At 44.5% G+C, this 11917-nt stretch overlaps 1 protein-coding gene across 2 annotated transcripts in view; it reads right to left on the reverse strand.

The window, feature by feature from the left end:
* Nucleotides 1-11378, reverse strand: part of COMT (catechol-O-methyltransferase) — a 74919-nt gene extending 63541 nt beyond the window's left edge. For both annotated transcript variants that reach the window (XM_075275783.1, XM_075275790.1), the window contains exon 1: nucleotides 11299-11378. The gene's annotated coding sequence lies outside the window, so the exon portion shown is untranslated. The remainder of the gene's footprint in view (nucleotides 1-11298) is intronic.
* Between the last annotated feature and the right edge of the window lie 539 nt (nucleotides 11379-11917).

Genomic DNA, 11917 nt, shown 5'->3' on the forward strand with positions numbered 1-11917 from the left:
GGCCAAGATAACTCCAGAGACCTGTGCCGGCCTGATCAGGTCTTATAAAAGACGATTATTAGCTGTAATTGCAAACAAGGGTTATTCCACAAAATATTAAACCTAGGGGTTGAATAATAATTGACCCACACTTTTATGTTTAAAATTTATTAAAATTTAACTGAGCAACATAACTTTTTGTTTTGTAAGATTTATGCATCTGTTAATAAATCCTGCTCTTGTTTGAAGTTTGAAGGCTCTAACTTATTTGCATCTTATCAAACCTGCTAAATCTGCAGGGGGTTGAATACTACTTGTAGGCACTGTATATAACTATACAGTATATTTCTTCTATAGGTATTATAATATGAATGCATCTATATAATAATTATACAGTATGTTCCTTCTATAGGTATTATAATATGAATGCACCTATAATAACACCGCACAACAATGCTTTTGCTACGGAGAGAAAAACATGTGATTTACACTAAAATGCGCACCCAGATTCCAAATATGAACTCAGAATTTGCCTCACACGTCTAGATTTTAAGTTATACAAGCAATTATTCAGTTATAATATTAATGCATTATATATTGGAAACATTCCCATGGACATACCCAGACCTGTCCGGCACCAAAACTTCACACTTTGGTAATCGACTCACCAAGTTAGCTGCATACTATGCAATGAAAAGCAATGTCTGTTTCTGTATTGATGTAAATGGTCTTATGATGGAGTTAGATGGTGCACATGTTTCCAATGAATGGAGACTTTTCAAGCGGACAGAAAAAACCTACATGTCGGGTTTTGCTGTCCATTTGAAAAGTCAGACATCTTTGGGAACGGACAGTTAAGGACACCCATGGACAGTAAAAGAACGCACCCCATGTCCATTTAAATCAATGCAAAATGTCATGGACACAGCTAGTGTCCGCTGCTAATGTCCACACAAGATTTTGCGCAGACATTAGCAGCGGACACTAGCTGTCGGACACTGACGGTAGTGTGAACGCCCCCTAAGACTTATAAACTGAAAAAAATGAGACTTTGAAATTTTATTACATTTTCATACACAGTTTATTATGAAAACTTTGATGTAGATCAGGTAATTGGAGTAAAACTCGTTCTGTTCAAAATTATTCAATGCTTTCCAAGTGTTTAATTTATTTAGGCATACTTATGCATAGAAAAATTTCCTGACGTGTTACAACAATTCTGAGTTTGGATTTGGAATCTGCACACTCAATTTAGTAAAGAATGAGTGATTTTTGCCCAGTAGCAGACGAAAGTGGTTTTTTTGTTGTTGTGTTATGTAATTATACAGTATGTTTCTTCCACGGGTGTTATAATATGAATGCACCTATATAATAATTATACAGTATGTTTCTTCCACGGGTGTGGAATGCACCTATAGAATTATACAGTATGTTTCTTCCACAGATAATATGAATGCATCTATATACCGTATTTTACGGACTATAAGGCGCACTGGACTATAAGCCGCATTGCCCATGAGCGCCTTATAGTCCGTCTCCGTTCATATATATAAGGCGCACCGGACTATAAGCCGCAGTCCGGTGCGCATTATATGTTCTTGAAAGCGGCGGCAGGCAGACTTTGCCAGCGGCCGCTTAACCCCCCGCGTGCCAGCCGCTTCTATTGGAAGCGCTCGGCAGGCGAGGAGGGGCTCTATCAGCAAAATCATGCTAATAGAGCCCAACCGTAATGTTGTGAAACTTACCGAGCGGTGCAGGGTGGGCGGGCATTCAGGCCTCCTCTTCCTCCGATGTTCCGTCCTCCTCCTCCGCCGCTCGCTGATAATGGCCTGGGCGCATGCGCAGTAGTAGAAGCATTATGATATTGCGCATGCGCCCCGGCCATTATCAGCGAGCGCCGGAGAAGGACGGAACATCGGAGGAAGAGGAGGCCTGAATGCCCGCCCTGCACCGCTCGGTAAGTTTCACGTTCTGTTTCAGCGTGACAGCAGGGCTGCCGGACACTTCCCATTCATTTCTATGGGAGCCGGCATGCGAGCGCTCCCCATAGAAATGAATGGACTGCTTTTTTCCATTCATAGAGCGCTCGCATGCCGGCTCCCATAGAAATGAATGGGAAGTGTCTGTCCATTCATTTCTATGGGGAGCGCTCGCATGCCGGCTCCCATAGAAATGAATGGGAAGTGTCTGTCCATTCATTTCTATGGGGAGCGCTCGCATGCCGGCTCCCATAGAAATGAATAGGAAGTGTCCGGCAGCCCTGCTGTAACGCCGGCGTGTACTGCTGTGATACACGCCGGCGTTCCGTACTGTGAATGCACCCTTACGGTGCCTTTTATGTATGTATGGAAGCGGCACGCAGACTTTGCCGCCGCTTCCATCCATATATAAGGCGCACCGGACTATAAGCCGCACTTACGATTTCTGAGGAAATTGTAGGTTTTTATGTGCGCCTTATAGTCCAGAAAATACGGTAATAATTATACAGTATGTTTCTTCCACAGGTATAATATGAATGCATCTATATAAATATGCAACTTTTTTAATGAACTGGGAGACAAACTACAGAGAAAGCTCTCCAAATTGCCACCGATTTGAGAAGACCACGCACTAGTCCAGACCAGATAACCTGTGTCATATTTGCCTTTCACCATATCTTACTGGCAATTTTCTTTCAGAAGGCCACTTTTCAATTCATTTTTGATCAGCTAGGTTTCACTACAATGATGATTTTCTTGACTCCTGTTCATGGGGAAATAGGTTTTTTTTTATGTTTGTTTGTTTGTTTTTTTTAGCCAGACACAAAGTCCTGCATGTCCCACTTTGTGTATGGCTAAAAAAAAAAAAAAACAACGTTTCCCAGTGGGCAGGAAGAAGGCGGACACCTTTACAAACTCATTCTAGTGAATGGGTTTTAAAACTGTCCACCAGGTTTCCGTCCCTTGTCCAGTTTCACCGGGGCTGAAGACTGAAAACTGGCGGAATGCACACATCGGACACAGAGCAGAATTGCAACATAGGAAACATATTTACATGTATATGAGGGATTTTTACAACCGCTTGTCTAGGTCCTTTTTACCCAGGTAGGTACCTCACCCATAAAAGTTTATGGACTGATCTGTGAGTACGGACTGTTTACTGTTGGTATGCGCCTTTTTTTTTTTGCAGAATATGGATCTTTTTTTTTTTTGACAATCATGTGGCCGTAGTAGCTTAGTGGACAACATGAGAACTGCAGAACATCAAAAATTATCTCTATTGTAAGGTACAGTATTCTAGAGGGAACTGAAAAATAAAATGTTAAATAAATCTATAAATCCCTTTCCTCATTAACCCCTTTCCAGTTCATTAAAGGGGATTTCTAGGATTTTCTAATTGAGGATGTATCTTTAGGTCATCAGTGGAAGATCCATGAGGGTACGACAACCAGGTACCTCACAGATCAGCTGTTTGTAGCAACAAAGGGGCCAACTCCACTACACACACCATATGAGGTCACATTCAATGGTCACACGGCCTGGTCTCAGCTCAGTCTCATTCAAGGGTTTCGGATCCCAGTCAATCTTTAATTAGTAAATGTCTTTAAGTATACCACCAACTCAGAAGCTGTGAGGGCACCATAACTGCCAGGTCTCCACTGTCTTAGATATAGTGGTAACGCCCACGATCAAATTCTTCTCCGATTGTAGGCATTATCTCTTTATGGGCCAGCCCATTAAAGTTTCTCCGCCTGTCCCTTACTTTTTAATGCCACTACAGCTCCTGTGCAAAATAGGAGGAGTCATCTGGTTATTATAAAAGACCTAAATGTCAGATCTATAAAATATTGTTTCCATAGTGTGAACACCATTGTGGTAAAAAAAAAAAAAAAAGTAAAAATGAGAAACTGTCATTTTACTTGCCTAAATTATTCTATAAAAAGTAATCAAACCGTCAGATATTCCACAAAATTTTATAAATAAGAACTAAATCTATAAAAAAAAGAAAAAAAATGCTTTACATAATGTCATACCAGTAAATGTAAAAAGGTAATATACTTATATCTGTGTTGATAATAGCAGGCAAAAGACAGACATACAGGCATGCTGCTACAGTGTGTCTGTATGATACCTTCTCTAGGTTTGGTGAAATCTATCTGATCCCTGATTGACACCAGGAAAACGCACAGCATAGGGTCTTTATAGTTCAGGGCAGCAGCCAGCTTCCAGCATTGTTAGGCAAACTTATCTCAGAAGACCTCGTACCTGGGCTATATGCAGAAAGGAAACGTTTAAAGATGACCTTTCATGTCCTCCTGCATATGCGGTTTTATATACCACTATAATGCTGACTGGGCACTGAATTCCCCCCCCCCCCCCCCCCGTTAACAGTAACGATATCTCCAGCCCCAGGGCACATAACGGGAAAGCCAACAATGTGCTGAATTCAGCGCCCTGTCAGCTTTATAGCGGTATATAAAATTGCATGTGCAGGACGACATGAAAGGTGCTCTTTAACTACTTCTTTTATAGTTTGCATTCCTTTTCAAGCCACTCCTGACTTTGGCTCGAAAAACTGCAGCAAAATCTGCAACTAAAAACACTGAATTTCCGCAAAGGTGGGCATTAACCTTAGGGAGCAAGTGTCAGATCACTTAGGATCTGACTACTGGGACCCTCAGGCACCAAGAAAGGGAAACAAAAGTCCAGAATCTTTCATTAGCCTAAAGCTTTAATGCATTTGCGTAAGAAGTGTTCCATTCACAGCCATGAATAAAGAATGGTAGCAGAATGTCCTCCAAGATCAACTTCTCCCAACCGTCCAAGAGCAGTTTGGCGATCAACAATGCCTTTTCCAGCATGATGGAGCACCTTGCCATAAAGCAAAGGTGATAACTAAATGGCTCAGGGAACAAAACATAGAGATTTTGGGTCCATGGCCTGGAAACTCCCCAGATCTTAATCCCATTGAGAACTTGTGGTCAATCATCAAGAGACGGGTGGACAAACAAAAACCTACAAATTCTGACAAAATGCAAGAATTGATTGTGCAAGAATGGACTGCTATCAGTCAGGATTTGGTCCAGAAGTTGATTGAGAGCATGTCAGGGAGAATTGCAGAGGTCCTGAAGAAGAAGGGTCAACACTGCAAATATTGACTTGCTGCATTAACTCATTCTAACTGTCAATATAAGCTTTTGTTACTCATAATATGATTGCAATTATATTTCTGTATGTGATAAAAACATCTGACAAACACACATAAAAACCAGAGGGCAGCAGATCATGTGAAAATATAATAATTTGTGTCATTCTCAAAACTTTTGGCCATGACTGTACCAGGGGACCCAAATAACAAACGAGGCGGACTGCAATGTAGACTCCGGCGCAGATGTGAACTTAGCCTTACATGGAAAAATTTCTTAACGGCTAAGGTCCTACGTAATGGGCCGCAACAAAAAAGCAATGCGGAAAAAAACTGTGGTAGCAATATTTCGAGTTTTTACTCCTGAACTTTTCACAGAAAGTCCACAGAGATTTCCTCTGCTGATTTTCCGTTTCCATTATACCTATGGTGAAATCGCCAGAGTTTCCGTAGTTTCTGTTATTTATTAAGGTTCTCATAATATACTGACTCAAAACCAAATATATATATATTTTTTTTTAAGTGTCTAAATTCACACTTGCGCCTGGTCTCCACCTGGGGATTCAGTTTCCTATTCTGCTTTAAAAAATGTGGGGAGAAAAGTCCTGCAAGCAGCTCTTTTCAGCCCGAAATCTGGCAGACCCCATTAAAGTCTATGGGGTCCGTGGGTTTCTGAAGGTAAAACCTAATGTAAAAGCTAAAAAAACCAATAATCTATATATACTTTGCATCACGATAATCATAATGACCGACAAAGTAAAAATACTAAAATGTATTTTTCCCTAACCATGATCTGTGCATAATTTATAACACACACACAAAAAAAACACGTTTTCATATCATTGATCTTTAGAGTTAAAAAAAAGTTAATTATTAAATCATTTGATGTCTAAAACTGCAGGTGATGGAAAAATACAAGCGAAACAAAATAAGAGAAGGGTATGGTTCGTGTACTCAAATAATAGAAAGAAGAAGTTAATAAATTGAATACACTAAAAGAATAACTTATTAATCTCTGCTGAAATCTAATAAATAAAGCACCATAAAACATTTTGTGCTAGTCATTAATAGAGGTCAAATACAAAGGTTAGCAATAGCCGTATTATGTGATAGTAGCAGGTCCCTACACTATGGAAGATAGAAGGGGATATCAGACACATGATATCAGACACATGATACTCCCCTTCATCTTCCATCTTGGGCAGTGATATAGTTTATGAAGGTGCTGCCATTTTAGGGCTTCAATACCTGTAGTACAGTCATGGCCAAAAGTTTTGAGAATGATACAAATATCAATTTTTACAAAGTCTACTGCTTCAGTTTTTCTAATGGCAATTTGCATATACTCCAGAATGTTATAAAGAGTGATCAGCTCAACAGCAATTACTTGCAAAGTCAATATTTGCCTAGAAAATGAACTTTATCCCCCAAAACACATTTCAACATCATTGCAGCTCTGTCTTAAAAGGACCAGCTAACATCATTTCAGTGAATGCTCCATTAACAGAGGTGTGGGTGTTGATGAGGACAGGGCTAGAGATCAATCTGTCATGATTAAGTAAGAATGACACCACTGGACACTTTAAAAGAAGGCTGGTGCTTGGCATCATTGTTTCTCTTTTGTTAACCATGGTTATCTCTAAAGAAACACGTGCAGTCATCATTGCACTGCACAAAAATGGCCTAACAGGGAAGAGTATCGCAGCTAGAAAGATTGCACCTCAGTCAACAATCTATCGCATCATCAAGAACTTCAAGGAGAGAGGTTCCATTGTTGGCAAAAAGGCTCCAGGGCGCCCAAGAAAGACCAGCAAGTGCTAGGACCTTCTCTTAAAAGTGTTTCAGCTGTGGAATTGGGCTACCAGCAGTGCAGAGCTTGCTGAGGAATGGCATCAGGCAGGTGTGAGTGCATCTGTACGCACTGTGAGGCGGAGACTCTTGGAGCAAGGCCTGGTCTTAAGGAGGGCAGCAAAGAAGCCACTTTTCTCCAGAAAAAACATCAGGGACAGACTGATATTCTGCAAAAGGTACAGGGAGTGGACTGCTGAGGACTGGGGTAAAGTAATTTTCTCTGATGAATCCCCTTTTCGATTGTTTGGGACATCTGGAAAACAGTTTATTCGGAGAAGACGAGGTGAGCGCTACCACCAGTCTTGTCTCATGCCAACTGTAAAGCATTCTGAAACCATTCATGTGTAGGGTTGCTTCTCAGCCAAGGGAATCGGCTCTCTCACAGTCTTGCCTAAAGACACAGCCATGAATAAAGAATGGTACCAGAATGTCCTCCAAGATCAACTTCTCCCAACCGTCCAAGAGCAGTTTGGCGATCACCAATGCCTTTTCCAGCATGATGGAGCACCTTGCCATAAAGCAAAAGGTGATAACTAAATGGCTCAGGGAACAAAACATAGAGATTTTGGGTCCATGGCCTGGAAACTCCCCAGATCTTAATCCCATTGAGAACTTGTGGTCAATCATCAAGAGATGGGTGGACAAACAAAAACCTACAAATTCTGACAAAATGCAAGCATTGATTGTGCTAGAATGGACTGCTATCAGTCAGGATTTGGTCCAGAAGTTGATTGAGAGCATGCCAGGGAGAATTGCAGAGGTCCTGAAGAAGAAGGGTCAACACTGCAAATATTGACTTGCTGCATTAACTCATTCTAACTGTCAATATAAGCTTTTGTTACTAATAATATGATTGCAATTCTATTTCTGTATGTGATAAAAACATCTGACAAACACATAAAAACCAGAGGGCAGCAGATCATGTGAAAATATAAGATTTGTGTCATTCTCAAAACTTTTGGCCCTGACTGTACACAATCTAGAGGACCCGTTGTGTAAGGACCTGCTACTATCACATCATAGGGCTATTGCTAGCTTTCGTAATTGACCCCTATTAGTGATTAGCACAAAGTGTTTCATGGTGATTTAAAAATACAAGACAACCTGCAAACAAACAAATAATAATAAAAAAAAAAAAGGATAAAAAACTCCAAACAAACAAACAAACAAAAAGACCTCATATAACTATGGCAACAGAAGAATACAATAAAAAAGGATTATGGCACTTGAAATGAGACAATGAAAAAATTAAAAATAACACTTGGTCACAAAGGTCAAAATAGGGAGCAAAACTTCTACATAGTAACGTGTATCTAATAATGTAATGTAATCCTTAGTGACCCATGTTGTCAAACCCTCAACTGCATCACTTCAGGATTAACAGGCCTAATAACTGTAGTAGCAGATCACACCCTGCTCAAAGCCCTTTTCAGATGACAGTAAAGGGTGCTCAGTACTCTCCTGCATCAAAGTTTGGGTGTATGCTACCAGCCCATTGGCTGTATCAATAGCAGCCTGCCTCATTTCTTAGTAAAAAACAGTTTGTAATATATTTACACTTACAGATCCTTACAGCATTAGAGGCTCAAGACAAGACAGTACTTTCTACTCCCAGCATGCCCTCCCTGTCACTACTACTCCCAGCATGCCCTCCCCGTCACTACTACTCCCAGCATGCCCTCCCCGTCACTACTACTCCCAGCATGCCCTCCCCGTCACTACTACTCCCAGCATGCCCTCCCCGTCACTACTACTCCCAGCATGCCCTCCCCGTCACTACTACTCCCAGCATGCCCTCCCCGTCACTACTACTCCCAGCATGCCCTCCCCGTCACTACTACTCCCAGCATGCCCTCCCCGTCACTACTACTCCCAGCATGCCCTCCCCGTGACTACTACTCCCAGCATGCCCTCCCCGTGACTACTACTCCCAGCATGCCCTCCCCGTGACTACTACTCCCAGCATGCCCTCCCTGTGACTACTACTCCCAGCATGCCCTCCCTGTCACTACTACTCCCAGCATGCCCTCTCTGTCACTACTAGTCCCAGCATGCCCTCTCTGTCACTACTACTCCCAGCATGCCCTCTCTGTCACTACTACTCCCGGCATGTCCTCTCTGTCACTACTAGTCCCGGCATATCCTCTCTTACACTACTACTCCCGGCATGCCCTCCCTGTCACTACTACTCCCGGCATGCCCTCCCTGTGACTACTACTCCCGGCATGCCCTCCCTGTCACTACTACTCCCGGCATGCCCTCCCTGTGACTACTACTCCCGGCATGCCCTCCCTGTCACTACTACTCCCAGCATGCCCTCCCTGTGACTACTACTCCCAGCATGCCCTCCCTGTCACTACTACTCCCAGCATGCCCTCCCTGTCACTACTACTCCCAGCATGCCCTCCCTGTGACTACTACTCCCAGCATGCCCTCCCTGTCACTACTACTCCCAGCATGCCCTCCCTGTCACTACTACTCCCAGCATGCCCTCCCTGTGACTACTACTCCCAGCATGCCCTCCCTGTCACTATTACTCCCAGCATGCCCTCCCTGTCACTATTACTCCCAGCATGCCCTCCCTGTCACTACTACTCCCAGCATGCCTTCCCTGTCACTACTACTCCCAGCATGCCCTCCCTGTCACTACTACTCCCAGCATGCCCTCCCTGTCACTACTACTCCCAGCATGCCCTCCCTGTCACTACTACTCCCAGCATGCCCTCCCTGTCACTACTACTCCCAGCATGCCCTCTGTCACTACTACTCCCAGCATGCCCTCCCTGTCACTACTACTCCCAGCATGCCCTCCCTGTCACTACTACTCCCAGCATGCCCTCCCTGTCACTATTACTCCCAGCATGCCCTCCCTGTTACTACTACTCCCAGCATGCCCTCCCTGTCACTACTACTCCCAGCATGCCCTCCCTGTCACTACTACTCCCAGCATGCCCTCTCGGTAACTACTACTCCCAGCATGCCCTCCCTGTCACTACTACTCCCAGCATGCCCTCTCTGTCACTACTACTCCCAGCATGCCCTCCCTGTCACTACTACTCCCGGCATGTCCTCTCTGTCACTACTAGTCCCGGCATATCCTCTCTTACACTACTACTCCCAGCATGCCCTCTCTGTCACTACTACTCCCAGCATGCCCTCTCTGTCACTACTACTCCCAGGATGTCCTCTCTGTCACTACTAGTCCCGGCATATCCTCTCTGTCACTACTACTCCCAGCATGCCCTCCCTGTGACTACTACTCCCAGCATGCCCTCCCTGTCACTACTACTCCCGGCATGCCCTCCCTGTCACTACTACTCCCGGCATGCCCTCTCTGTCACTACTACTCCCGGCATGCCCTCTCTGTCACTACTAGTCCCGGCATGCCCTCTCTGTCACTACTACTCCCGGCATGCCCTCTCTGTCACTACTAGTCCCAGCATGCCCTCTCTGTCACTACTACTCCCAGCATGCCCTCTCTGTCACTACTAGTCCCGGCATGCCCTCTCTGTCACTACTACTCCCAGCATGCCCTCTCTGTCACTACTACTCCCAGCATGCCCTCTCTGTCACTACTACTCCCAGCATGCCCTCTCTGTCACTACTAGTCCCAGCATGCCCTCTGTCACTACTACTCCCAGCATGCCCTCTCTGTCACTACTACTCCCAGCATGCCCTCTCTGTCACTACTACTCCCAGCATGCCCTCTCTGTCACTACTACTCCCAGCATGCCCTCTCTGTCACTACTACTCCCAGCATGCCCTCTCTGTCACTACTACTCCCAGCATGCCCTCTCTGTCACTACTACTCCCAGCATGCCCTCTCTGTCACTACTACTCCCAGCATGCCCTCTCTGTCACTACTACTCCCAGCATGCCCTCTCTGTCACTACTACTCCCAGCATGCCCTCTCTGTCACTACTACTCCCAGCATGCCCTCTCTGTCACTACTACTCCCAGCATGCCCTCTCTGTCACTACTAGTCCCAGCATGCCCTCTCTGTCACTACTACTCCCAGCATGCCCTCTCTGTCACTACTAGTCCCAGCATGCCCTCTCGATAAGATCAGCCAATGTACAGCAGATGCTTCCTAGATTCGCAGTACTTGTGTAATAGTCCTGTCAGTACAAGCTCTGCCATGGTACAGACAGAGTAACACAGTGGTGTAATCCTATGCTGGAGCCAGGGCAGGCACATTCCTGGATAAATACACAGAGGCGCTTCCCTTGCCAACTGCTACCCAGCGTCTTACATAAGTTCCCCATCCTCCTGGCGTATATCACCATGCAGTCCACACTGGCATTATCCTATGAAGTGGTGGCCATGGAGGACACATGCAGCTACCTTGCCGTGCTTGCACCGGGCGCTCCTCTTGTCCTGTGGCCGGCTCTCAGCGCTGTGCACTTTATACTGTGGACGAGCTGAAGCCTCCAATCACATCGCATCACATCAGCAAGTGTTGTGTGAGGAGAGGCCCCGGATCTGCGCCCCTCTCCCCACCCATCGGCAGATGTGCCCTGTGCTCAGTCCCACAGTGACCGGGGCGCAGCTGCTTATAGGTTACCGTACACAATAGTAATGCAGCATGACAGCGGCACCGGTGTGCAGTGTATGTGTGTGTGTGAACGAGGGCTCTGCCTTGCTGTGTTCTCTGCTTACTTTTCCTTTTAAGCAATGGAGATTTTTCAAGGAGAAAAAAATACTATGCTTCACATGAAGAACAGGAAAGTCATTGGAAAATACAAATCAATGAGTCAAGTTGGCAAAGTCTTATCAAGGCTAAGGCCCTACATTGAGGAAACTGTGTTTTTCCTTTTGTGGAAAAGCAACTGAACGCCCCCCCCCCAAAAAAAACAAAACAAAAACAAACAAACAACAAAACAAAAAAAAAAACGCTGTGTTTTACACTACCAGCAAAGTGAATGAGATTCTGACTAATCCCATCCACACTGTGGAAAAACAA

The sequence above is a fragment of the Leptodactylus fuscus genome, chromosome 1 (genome assembly GCF_031893055.1).
Source record: "Leptodactylus fuscus isolate aLepFus1 chromosome 1, aLepFus1.hap2, whole genome shotgun sequence".
In the NCBI taxonomy this organism is placed as follows: Eukaryota; Metazoa; Chordata; class Amphibia; order Anura; family Leptodactylidae; genus Leptodactylus; species Leptodactylus fuscus.